At 44.0% G+C, this 11109-nt stretch overlaps 1 protein-coding gene across 3 annotated transcripts in view; it reads left to right on the top strand.

Annotated features, from left to right (window-relative positions):
• Positions 1 to 4993: 4993 nt before the first annotated feature.
• The window catches only part of STARD3NL (STARD3 N-terminal like), a 28517-nt gene continuing 22401 nt past the window's right edge, over positions 4994 to 11109 (top strand). For 2 of the 3 annotated variants that reach the window (XM_053264069.1, XM_053264068.1), the window contains exon 1: positions 4994 to 5299. The gene's annotated coding sequence lies outside the window, so the exon portion shown is untranslated. Of the gene's footprint in view, positions 5300 to 6488; positions 6546 to 11109 lie in introns of all 3 variants that reach the window. The other variant, XM_053264070.1, reaches the window with a different exon arrangement.

Here is an 11109-nt window from a genome sequence, read left to right as displayed (position 1 = left end):
GCTTACTCACAAGCCCTTTTCAGAGTGCTGTTTGTTGCTGTCTGGAAGGGTCCCAAGAGAGCCTTCCAAACTTACCTTTTCCTGAAGACTGAAGTTGTGTGAATTTCTAATTCTCATGTTCTGCTGCTCCTACAAGTGGACCTTTTCCATGACTTGAAAAAGAGGGAAAATATGGGAAAGTGTCCATTGTCCACATTTGTGGCAACAAGAGCAATGGTCACTGGTGCTGCTGAGCCACTTTAAGGGCAAATAGCTGCTTAAGGGGGGAGGGGGATTTTCAGTGGAACAGTGGTGCAGGGGGGAGTTTTCCCATCTCTTGGCCCATCTCTTGTGATTTGATTTTTAATAATGGTCTTAATATAACATCTAGGTTGTGCCTTTAATGGTGGCTATTAAATGTTTATAAAAGCACAGGGGATCCGATTCAAAAGGCCTTTTGTGTCATTTGGCCTTAGGTCAGGGGCAGGTCTACAACTGAGCAAATGTGTGCAATGAAAATGGGCTGCCAGTAGTGAGTTGTGTTTGAATTTCCAACTTAAATAATAATTTCCCAATAGGAATCAGTGGGAAACTCAAAAATATTAGCAATTCCTGAATGGCTGGGCAGAAAGCTCTGAAATTTCATGGTGTTCCTACATTATTGTAGGGTTAAATGTGTGGATGTTCAAGGAGGAGGAGGAGGAGGAGGAGGAGGAGGAGGAGGAGAAGAAGAAGAAGAAGAAGAAATGAAGACAAGGAGCAGTTTCCTGCTAATGAGGCTTGAATGATGGACAGAGTGGGGAATTCAATTCTAAAACTTTTTTTTAACTTTTTGACATGAAACAAAGTAGTTATGACACTTTTAAAAGTATTAGAATTTTTTAAAAAGAATCATTAAAATTTAAGTAAACCGATAACCTTGAAAGTTTGCACTCTTAGTCTTCGATGATTGGCCTGAAGAGGCCAGTGGACTAGAAATTGAACCAGTGGGCCAGAAAAGAAACCAAGTAGCCATTTTCTTTGGCAAGAAAGGACTTACCTCTTAAGGACTTATCCACCACCATGAGGGGGATGTATTCAGTTCCCTGTGCTGTTTAACATCTACATGAAACTTCTGGGAGAGTCATCCATGGGTGTGGGCTTCATTGCCATCAATATGCTGATTACATCCAGCTCTACCTATCTTTTAAATTAGCAGAGAGGCAGCAGATGCTCTGAACTGGGGTTTGAAGGCTATTCTGGATGGGGGCAAACAAGCTGAAACTTAATCCAGATAAGACGTATGTATTTTGGGTTGGTAAAACTGATCACCGAGTAGTGAGGTAAATCTGGTCTTGGACCGGGTCACACTCCCTCTGAAAGACAGAGGCGATTCTCACAATCAGTGAGAAGCACCATAAGGGGGTTTGCGGGAAGAGTGGGCTTAGCCCACTCTCCCTACAGACGATCAAGCCTGGAGCCCTGGGTGGCCAGATTGGCCACCCACATGGCTGCCAGCTCTGTCACAGAGCCGGCGGGGGCTGTGGGGATCGGGGGCTGCGCAGCCCCCGAAGTTCCAGGATGTCCCACACGAGCACGCGGGGTATCCTGGAGAGGCGGGGTATCCTGGGTCTACTCATGTGTCACTGCGCGCCGTGGCAACACACAAGCAAAAAGAGGAGGTTAACGGAGCGCTCGCTCCATTAACCTCATCTTAGGGGAGGGGTATTTAAGGCGGTTAGCTTCTGGGAGCTGCGCGGCTCCCATTGCAGTACACAATCACCCAAAAGCGGGCTAGGCTTCCTTAGCCCGCTTTTGGATGATTGTGAGAATCACCTCAAAGTCTGTAACTTGGGAGTATTTCTGGACCCAACACTATCCTTGGAGGCTCAGGCAGCGGCGGTGTGCAGAGCTGCTTTTTTACCAGCTACGGTTGGTACGCCAGCTGTAACCCTGCTTGGAGAAGTTGGACCTGACCTCAGTCACTTATTGGTAACATCCAGATTGGACTACTGCAATGCACTCTACATGGGGCTGCCCTTGAAGATGGTTCAGAAGCGTCAGCTGGTCCAGAATACTGCTGCAAGGATGCTCATATGTACAAGTCACTTCATGAGGGTCACACTCATCCTGCAGCACCTTCACTGGTGTCTGCTTCCAGGCTAGATTCAAGGCACTGGTCTTGACCTTTAAAGCTCTAATGTCTTGGGGCCAGGGTACCTGTCGGACTGCATTCACTCATATGAACCTGCCAGGGCCCTCTGCTTGTCACCTCATATTCTACACATGGCCCCACCACTAACAGAGATCCAGTTGGTGGGGACCAGAGACAAAGCCTTTTCAGTTGTGGTCCCTCGGCTTTGGAACACCCTCCCAAAGAGCTCCACCATGCTCCCCCCGCTCAGTGTTTAAAAAAAAACACACAATTAAAAACCTCTTTTAAAATCTGGTAGGTTATTTAGTTTGTATAGTTCTCAGTTTTTAGCTTTTTAAATAACTTTTAATTCAAAACTTTTTTTAAAGTTATTTTAAATTTGGTTTTAGCCTGGTATTTTGACTTAACTTGTTTACCATCATTAGTCTTATTTTATGCTGTATCTGTTTTATTAATGTTGTGAGCCACCCTGAGCAGTAGTGTACTGGAGAGGCGGGATATAAACATTTTAAATAAATAAATAATAAATTTCTTGCCAAAGAAAATGGCTACTTGGTTTCTTTTCTGGCCCAGTGACCTTTTCAAGACAATCACAGAATACATCTATGATAGTTAAACTTTAATCCGACCATTTGGATTACTGTTTTGCAGACTGAAAGGTACTTTTCCTCCAGCTATTACAAATTCCTATTCTAGAGCAGAAAGATACTTATCTGGGAGCCCTACCACTCATTTGTATATTTAAAAGGAGCACAGCTGCTTTGCCATGATTATCCCATCTATTCTTGGGATAGGAGGAGGAGATGCTACTTCTTCCTTCATCCCTGTGAGATGCTACTTCTTCTCTTGCATCCTGCACACATTGCTGGCTAAAGCTTAGTGATGGTGCTTTAGCCATCACCAAGGAGACGAGTGCTCGTAATAGAGAAACCACAGGCAATGACATAACTGCTACCTGCAGAGGTGGGGACAAGATGTATCCTTCAGCACTGGAGAAAGATGTAGCTGGTGGGCACCAAACTATACTTCAAACATATACATGTTTTATACCAATCCTATCTTGGGAATTCTAGTTTGGAGAGAGTGCTGATAATTCTCAGAGTTATTAATCTTTTCGAGTTTCCCATTGATTTGTATGGGGAAATTATCTGATGGGACCCATGTTATACCACTGCCTTAGGTTGCAATCCCAAGCATACCTACCTAGAAGTAAGCCGCATGGTAATCAGTAGAACTTATTTCTGAACCAGATGCTTAGGATCAGGTTACACTTTACTAAGTCTGTGGGCTGAGAAGAATGTTGTATGACCAGGATACAAAGAAAGGGATAGGTATGTTGAAGAAGGAACTGTTGGCACATCCGGACCTTTGCTTTTTATTTTCACTGCAGGCAGCAGTTCCATTTGTTGAAAGGACAAACCACTGCTCAGTTTTAAAAACACTCTCTCTTCAGCATTGGAAATGGCTGGAAAACACCAACAAGCGAAGCTGTTCGTGTAATTCTCTCCCAGAGTATTAAGGAAGAATTAGAACTTTTTCATAGAATCCAACATGGAAAATTGTGCTTGGAAAGCTGTATCTAAAAAGCACACTGACCTGCATCTTGCCTTCTAAAGGACAAAGGCCATAGAACTGCCTGTGTTTAGCTTTATCTAATTGAATTAAACTAATCTCCCTAAATGTTTCCATAAGCTGAATACAAACAAGTATTCCATTTCAAAACAAGAACTGCTTTTTCAGCAGAGCAGTTTAATTACATATCATACCATGGTGATTTCAAATTATTATCTGAAATATGTTTGTGTGAAGAAATAACATTTGTGCACAGATATGGACACATAATCTCAGAATCTTTATCCATGTACACACACTACAGACATGTTTTGTTCATCTTTGGGCAAATCTTTAATTCATAAATACAAGACACTGGTCTTACTAGGTCATTGGAATTAATTGGACCTAAGTTAGTCATGATTACCTTGTCTCAGTAGTGCGTAATCATGAATAACAAGTCTGGCTTCTGCCCATTATCTTAAACAAGGACAAGGTTTATCATAAACAAGATAATGGGCACTCTTGAGTGCCATTTAAGTCAATGAGAATTTTGTTATGGTTCTGTCCCATATCCAGTATATAATCAGCTCAATGTTGTAGATTATTAAAACAGATATTGATGACTAGTGTATATCAGGGCAAACAAAACTGGTAAACCTGCTTCTGGGCCGCACCATTTCAGACAGCAGGAGGGGAGCTCACATGATTTACTCTTCTTCCATTCCTGCATAAAGAAAGCTAGCATGTAAGGAAGAAGCGTTCACCCTGACATCTAGTTTTCTATATGCAGGGAATTTTGTGTGTGGCCATGCATTCAGTAACGCGAGTCTCCATCTGCAGATGGAAGGGGTCCTACTATTTATATACCGCTTTTCCACAGAAGTTCTCAAAGCGGTTTACATAGAAAAACAAAGCAAATAAATAAGATGGTTCCCTGTCCCCAAAGGGCTCACAATCGAAAACAAAACCTAAGGTCGACACCAGCAACAGCCACTGGAGGGATGCTATTGGCAGGGATATTTGTTCCGGCAACCCTCACAGGCAGCTGTGAACAAGTTGTCAGCAGCAACGCAGACAAGCTCTAAGCTGTCCAGAAATAAGATTTTCCTGTCCAAATCCCATGCCGAATTTTTGCCCCGTGCAGGTTATTACTACTGCCCACCAATTCTATGGCGGCACCCCCTTCCCACTGCGGCTTTGGGACAGGTAGAGGGGTGCCCACCTCCGCCCCCGCGCCGTGCTCCATTCAGCCCCGCCCACCTCCACAGCACTCGCCCCCCACCCCCACTCCTTTCTCTTAACCCCACCCCCTCAGTCCCGCGCAGCGAGAGAGTGACGTAGCCCCACCCACGGTCTCGCGCTGCTGTCGCCGCCTCTCCTCGTCCTCCTCGCGCTGTCTCGCTGGTGGTGCTGCTGCTGCTGCGTTTCCCGCTTCTCGCCCGGCGTCGCCTCAGAGCGCCAGTGGGCGGCTTGTTGCCAGTTTCGGCGACCCGGGCCGTGCCCTATAATCGCTGCTGTTGCATTCGCCCGCCTTGGCCTCGGCTGAGGGAGCTGCGGAAGCCACTTGAGGCGGGTCCACCTCGCCCAGCTTCACCCGCCCGACGAGAACAGGCGGAAACGGCGCGTCCTGGGGTAAGAGTCCCCCTCTCCCTGCACGCGTGTGTGAGGCAAGAGAGCCCCCCTCCAGCTGTGCTGCCCCCCTCCCGCTGCGTCCAGGGCCCCTTCTTCGTCCCCATAGGCCCCGATCTCCCCTCCCTCCTCTTACCCCTGACTGCCTTCCCCTCCTGCCTTCTGTAGCACCCAACTTGAAGCTATATAGGGTAAGAGGTGGTTATGCCCCTCCTGCTGCCCTCCACTGTTACGGCGCCATGGGAACTCTCAGGGGGGCTGCGAAAGGTTGCTTTCTGTTCCACCCGCTCCCCAAGTCACTCATCGTGCCCTTTGGACTCTGCTGCTTTCCCCACCCTCGCGTTTTCTGGGCGTAGCGTTAGGATCATGCTGTGTATCTAGCTTATATGAGCAGTAATACCCCAAGTCATCCAACAGGCCTAGCTTGTGTGTATAAGAGAGAGAGTGTGTGTATCTTTCTGATGTGCTTCCTGTCTTTCTCTAAGTGCACAGTGGGGTGTGGGGGGAATCTAGGCAAGTGCCCCAGTGGTTAGAGAACTAGATTTTGTGGCCTGTTAATGAATTGAATAGGGCTTAGAGAAGAATGATGAAGTTGCATCTGGTTGCATCTTGAATCCACCAGGAGAAGCTGAGGGAACTGGTGATTTATAATTTTGGCAGAGAGTGGGCTTCTCGCTATTGTTTAAATGTTCAAATGATTGCATTTGAGAATATTAAAAAATGTTTGTTCTGTATCAGCTGATGAAATAGCTGAATATGTTAAAATCCTGTATTATGATCATGATCCTGCAGATTTTGACTGCTCCTAAGATTTGTTTTGCAAAAATGGGTTTGGCATGAGATATGGACTCTTGACAAGATCCTTATTCAGACATTTTATTGTAGCTGTGTTTAGGTGTCTATACACTTGTATCATGCATTGTTACTTTTAAACCTGGGTACAGATCCGTCAGATGTGAGGTACAGATAGGAAGTATACTGCTATAACTGTGTTCAACATAACATGTGAATAGGACTGAGGAGCAGCAGTGTATCCCAGCTCATGGATGAGTGTTCTTGCATGATATTGTGCTTGCAAAGGTATTTGTAAGTTGCACTCTACACTTTTAGGTATGCACTTAATAATATATAATAGTGTGAAGTTAAATAATTTAGAGTGTACATCCTTTTTAATTTGTCTGTTTTTTAATAGGTCTAGGCCAGGCTAGTGTCTGGATGGGTGACCGGAAAGAAATGCAGGATATAAATGGTTAGTGTTCACCTGAGAAGAAAGGAAGGATATAAATGTAATAAATGCTACTTAGTCATGACAGTTGGATCCACAAGGTGTGTGAATAAGAGTTGCACAGTTAAACTATATTTGCTTAAGGGCAGGAAAGATGCATTAGGTGATATTTAAGTTTCAAGGCACTCCTAACTAACCCTACAATTCAGTGAGTCATCTGTCTTTGTGGAGTACATAAACACACCAATCTTCTTCATGAAACAAGTAGAAGAATGAATGCAAATGGCTTTCCCATATTTAGAGGGAGGAAAAATTGTGTCAGGTCTGTTCCAACATGAGAGCTAAATTCTAGCCCTGGGGCTTCTGAGACTGCTTCCTGTTCGTCTGACTTCTGTTCTTTGTGGGATGCATAGAAATTCATGTTTGCTTCATGAAAATGGGCTGCTACTTCAGTGTGTAAAAGTAAAAGTGAGAGTTGTTTCAACAGTATGATGCACACATGCAGCAGGTGAGATGTAGCAACCATTAGTTTTCCATTTTAATCGAGAACTCTTGAGTGTCTGTTTTGTTGTTTGTTAAAAATGAAGCCATGGTGGAAGTTTTTGTGGGTTTTTTTGTGGTCACTGGCAAAGTAGATCTTATGAATAGACCCAAATGTAAGCCCTGTTCAGACGTTATATATCTGCATTCAGGCATCTATAGATTTGTACATGTTTTGTGTAAATGAGTGTTCCTGAGTTTATTTTAAAAGTGAACCTGGATAGAGGCATCTCAAATGTACATTACGGGTAGGAAGTGTACTGCTGAACCTATGTTCAACATAACATGTGAATAATTATCTGTGTAGAGGTACAGTACACATTGTACAGTACACAGATTGCACAAGTATTGAACATAATGTGTGAATAGTGCTATAGTAAGCATTGATTGTGGGAGAACAGAGTATGATATTGATACGGAATCTGATACTGAATGTACGGATTCTGCTATAAGGCTTAAGTGTAGCACCTATGTATAGAAATACTCCTAAATCTGTATTATGTTTGTTTATACAGCACCTTCAATGTGCTTGTTAAGAGAGGTCTCAGTAACCCTCATAAATTCATGCTCTGCTTCTCAGGCACATCCATATTTCTGCACCGGCAAGATCGAACATAGCAATTTTCAATTAAAGCAAAAAACCTTTGATTTACAGGAAACATGGATGTGGCAGCTCCAATTGAACTCCAAAAAGTGAGGAGATTCGATGGCTCATGATGTTCATGCCATGGCGGCATGAGACTTTATGTCCAGTCTAGGATATTGTTTTGACTTACAAAATTGTAGCCATGGAAACATAATTTGGTTAGGTCCTCCATGCTCCAGTATACTACCTGGGTAAGCTGTGTAGGTAACAGCGCTCTCAATTTGCTCAGACACACGTTACCAAAATCTTCTTAAACGTTGCTGTCACGCTAATCTGCAGATTTTTATTTTGCCATCAGCCTGTACAGGCTGTACAATATCTCAGATTGGGCATGTTTTTCCTCAATTTTTTCTTGTTCCTGTGAGGAAAGAGGCAATTTTTGCTTCTTACTGCCATTTGAACAAAGGGTGACTTAGTGGCATGAAAAGGTCAGTGGAGGAAAGAGGACAGACAGGAAAGAGGTGATTCTGCTTCTTATTGACAAGTGAACTGATTGGCTACTGGGGTGGCGGCAGCAGCCAGAGCAGACCTGGTGATGGCAATGGTGTTTGCAGTGGGGCCAATGGAGACAGCAAATGGAGCAGGACGAGAGCAGGGCTGGTGGCCAGAGTGAAACCAGAGCAGGGCCAGTGGCCAGAGTGGGGCCAGATGAGTGGGGCCATATTTGATCAGGGCTTGTTGGTGGATAGAGCAGGGCCAGGGCTGGATCAGGGCCCAGTGGCAGCGGCCAGTGCAGGTCCAGGTCGGGGGGGGGGGGCGGGAGATAGGGGCCTGGTGGCAGCAATGGCAACCAAAGTGGTAGTGGCTGGAGCGGGGCCATTACTTACTTCATTTCTGGCTGTTAAGCAGTTGAAGTACAGGCAGAATACAAACACGTGCTGCTTGCATGCTCATATACTAGCTTCCGGTCACACTACTTTTAAATGTCCTGACCCCTCTGGCCCTTACAAGGGACTCAGCAGCCCTTCCCCTAGGGATATGCTTGAAAGTGATTCGGTATCCGAATCGTGGGCACATCCCTTTAAAGCTGTGGGCTTACACAGCCTTTTTAACGTGGAGGACAGCAGGTCCATACCTGCTCTTCTTCCATTTGCCGCCACTTCTGTAATGGTGGCACTCCCCCCCAGCTGTGACCATGCGCCAGCGGGGGGTCTCTCAGCTGCCCCTATGAAACACTGGCACACACGGCTTCCGTGCATGCGCAGTGGCCATTTGCATGCTCAGCAGGGTAGCTGACCATATGCTCGAATTGCATTTCAAGCACATCCCTAACTTTCCTCTTATGAAGAACAAGGTTGGAAGGTGGTAAAAGCTGTTTGATAACATCCTCTCAATAGTTCCTTCAGATAATCACTAATTTTACATTTTAAATATGGAAAATAGGGACGTGCATGGAACCGTGGGTGTGTGGTTCATTGCCAGCGGGGGTGCCACTTTAAGGGTAGGGGCGGTTGCACTTACCCCTCCTGCCGCTTTCCCCCCGCCGGCGCTCCTTCCCGATAAAAACCTTCGGGGCGGCAGCATACCTCCCTGCTGCCCCTTCCCCCTCCTTGGCCAGAAGTACTGGGTGCGCGTGTGTTCGTTGCACGTGCGTGCCTGTCTAACGGGCTGTCACCCAATTTAGGTAATCGTGCTTTACATCAAGCCACATTAGTGTGTCTTCATTCTTTAAGGCATAGAAGAAACACAGAAGCTAGTAACCTAATTTTAAGAAAGAGAGATTACTCTGGTAGCATTTAGGGAGAAATGAAATGAAATTAGCGTGTAGGGAAAAATGAAATGGATGCATCAAAGTTTATCTCTCATGTCTTTTAGAATATCTGGGAGTAACTAAAAGGTAAACAAACTAATTTCTCTCACCACTAACATACTCATAAGCAAAGAAGGTGTCCTGTTGCTTTCTTATCGCTCCTTCCTGAGGAGGTGCTATCTTGCCCTCATTCGCTGTGCCAACATAGGGAGAATATTTGGCTGGTTTTTAAAAGAATAGCACTTCATTAAATCACGGCTGCTCCAACTTCTCATCCGCAAGTAATCTGGGGGTGACAAGCATGGGGAAGTTCTCTTGCAGTCCTGAACTTTAAACATGACCTAAGAGTTCCTTTTCCCAGGCTTCGTGCCAAAGTGACATACCCTTTGAGGCTACAGATGAGACACAATGGGGATCCACAGTACTAACAGTGGTGCAGGCTTGTAGTTCCAAAATCAGTGGTGCGGGCTTGTAGTTCCAAATAGAGGGGTGCTCCTCAAGGGAGCCCCCAAACAGGCTCTCTTTGTATCCTAGTCTGGTCCTCTGAATATCCTAGTCTAGGTGCCATAGCTAAATTTCTAGGCACCATGGCTCCCTGGTGCCTGGAATTTGTCTATACTCTTAAAACAAATTTTGTATTTGTTTAATAAAGGCATGTTTTCAACTTCATTTATGATAAAGGTATATAGCAGGATTGGCAGTGAATCCCTGTTGTGAGATAAATATAGTCTACATAGCATATGAAGTAGCCCTTTCTCATGTTAACTCAGATTTCAGTACTCCGAAATCTGTTATGAACAACTATTGACTTGGTAAAGAGCTAACAATATTTTTAGACTTAGCCCTTCTTGGTCATGGAATGTTTATCAATGTAATCCTGTTTGTTTAAATGATCATCTGTTTGTTTTTTTCCTTGTGGCTACTTGGCACTTTCATTTTAGTTTAGAAAATGTGTATTTTAAAAATGCATCTTAGTTCAGTCATAAAAGGATAAACTGAAATGATATACCACTTGTTACTGTTGTTGTTGTTGTTGTTGTTATAAGTTATATTAGTACTAAAAAGATAGAATTCCAAAAAATGTGTTCGTGTATTTTGAAATATGGTAGATAGCATGACTACTATGTGTGACAAATTAAAGGTAATGAAAATGCACCAAGTGTTATTTAAGAAGGAAAAACATGCAATTGCTTGCTTGCTTGAGAAATAAAGTAGAGGAAGACTTTGAAAGATTTTTCCCTTTCTAGAATGCTTTTCATGTAACAACATAGTTTACAAAAGTTGCTCTATCTGGTCATCTAGAGGCAAATCTTACTCAAGTCTGGTTTACTGGTTTTTAACAGTTTAACTTGTAATTTTAAATTTTGGTTTTATCTTGAGATTTTCTTTTAGTTAGTTTCTATTTTATCAGTTTTATTTTTTTATAGTGTATTGGTGTTACTGACTTTGTTAGCTGCCCCAAGCAGTATCCCTGGAGGGGGAGGGTATAAATAATTTGAATTAATAAATAAGTAAATACTGATCCATGTTGTGCTTTTGATATTAGCCAGTTGAGTGTATGTCTGTGTTTGGATAGAATGTTTGTGGAATTCTCTAAGACTAGCCAACCCGCACAGAGCATCTGTGCGCTCTTTGGGGCTGGCTGTTCCCTT

This window comes from Hemicordylus capensis, chromosome 6 (assembly GCF_027244095.1).
Source record: "Hemicordylus capensis ecotype Gifberg chromosome 6, rHemCap1.1.pri, whole genome shotgun sequence".
In the NCBI taxonomy this organism is placed as follows: Eukaryota; Metazoa; Chordata; class Lepidosauria; order Squamata; family Cordylidae; genus Hemicordylus; species Hemicordylus capensis.
Note: the sequence above shows the minus strand (reverse complement) of the source record. Positions and strands in the feature narration are given on the sequence as shown.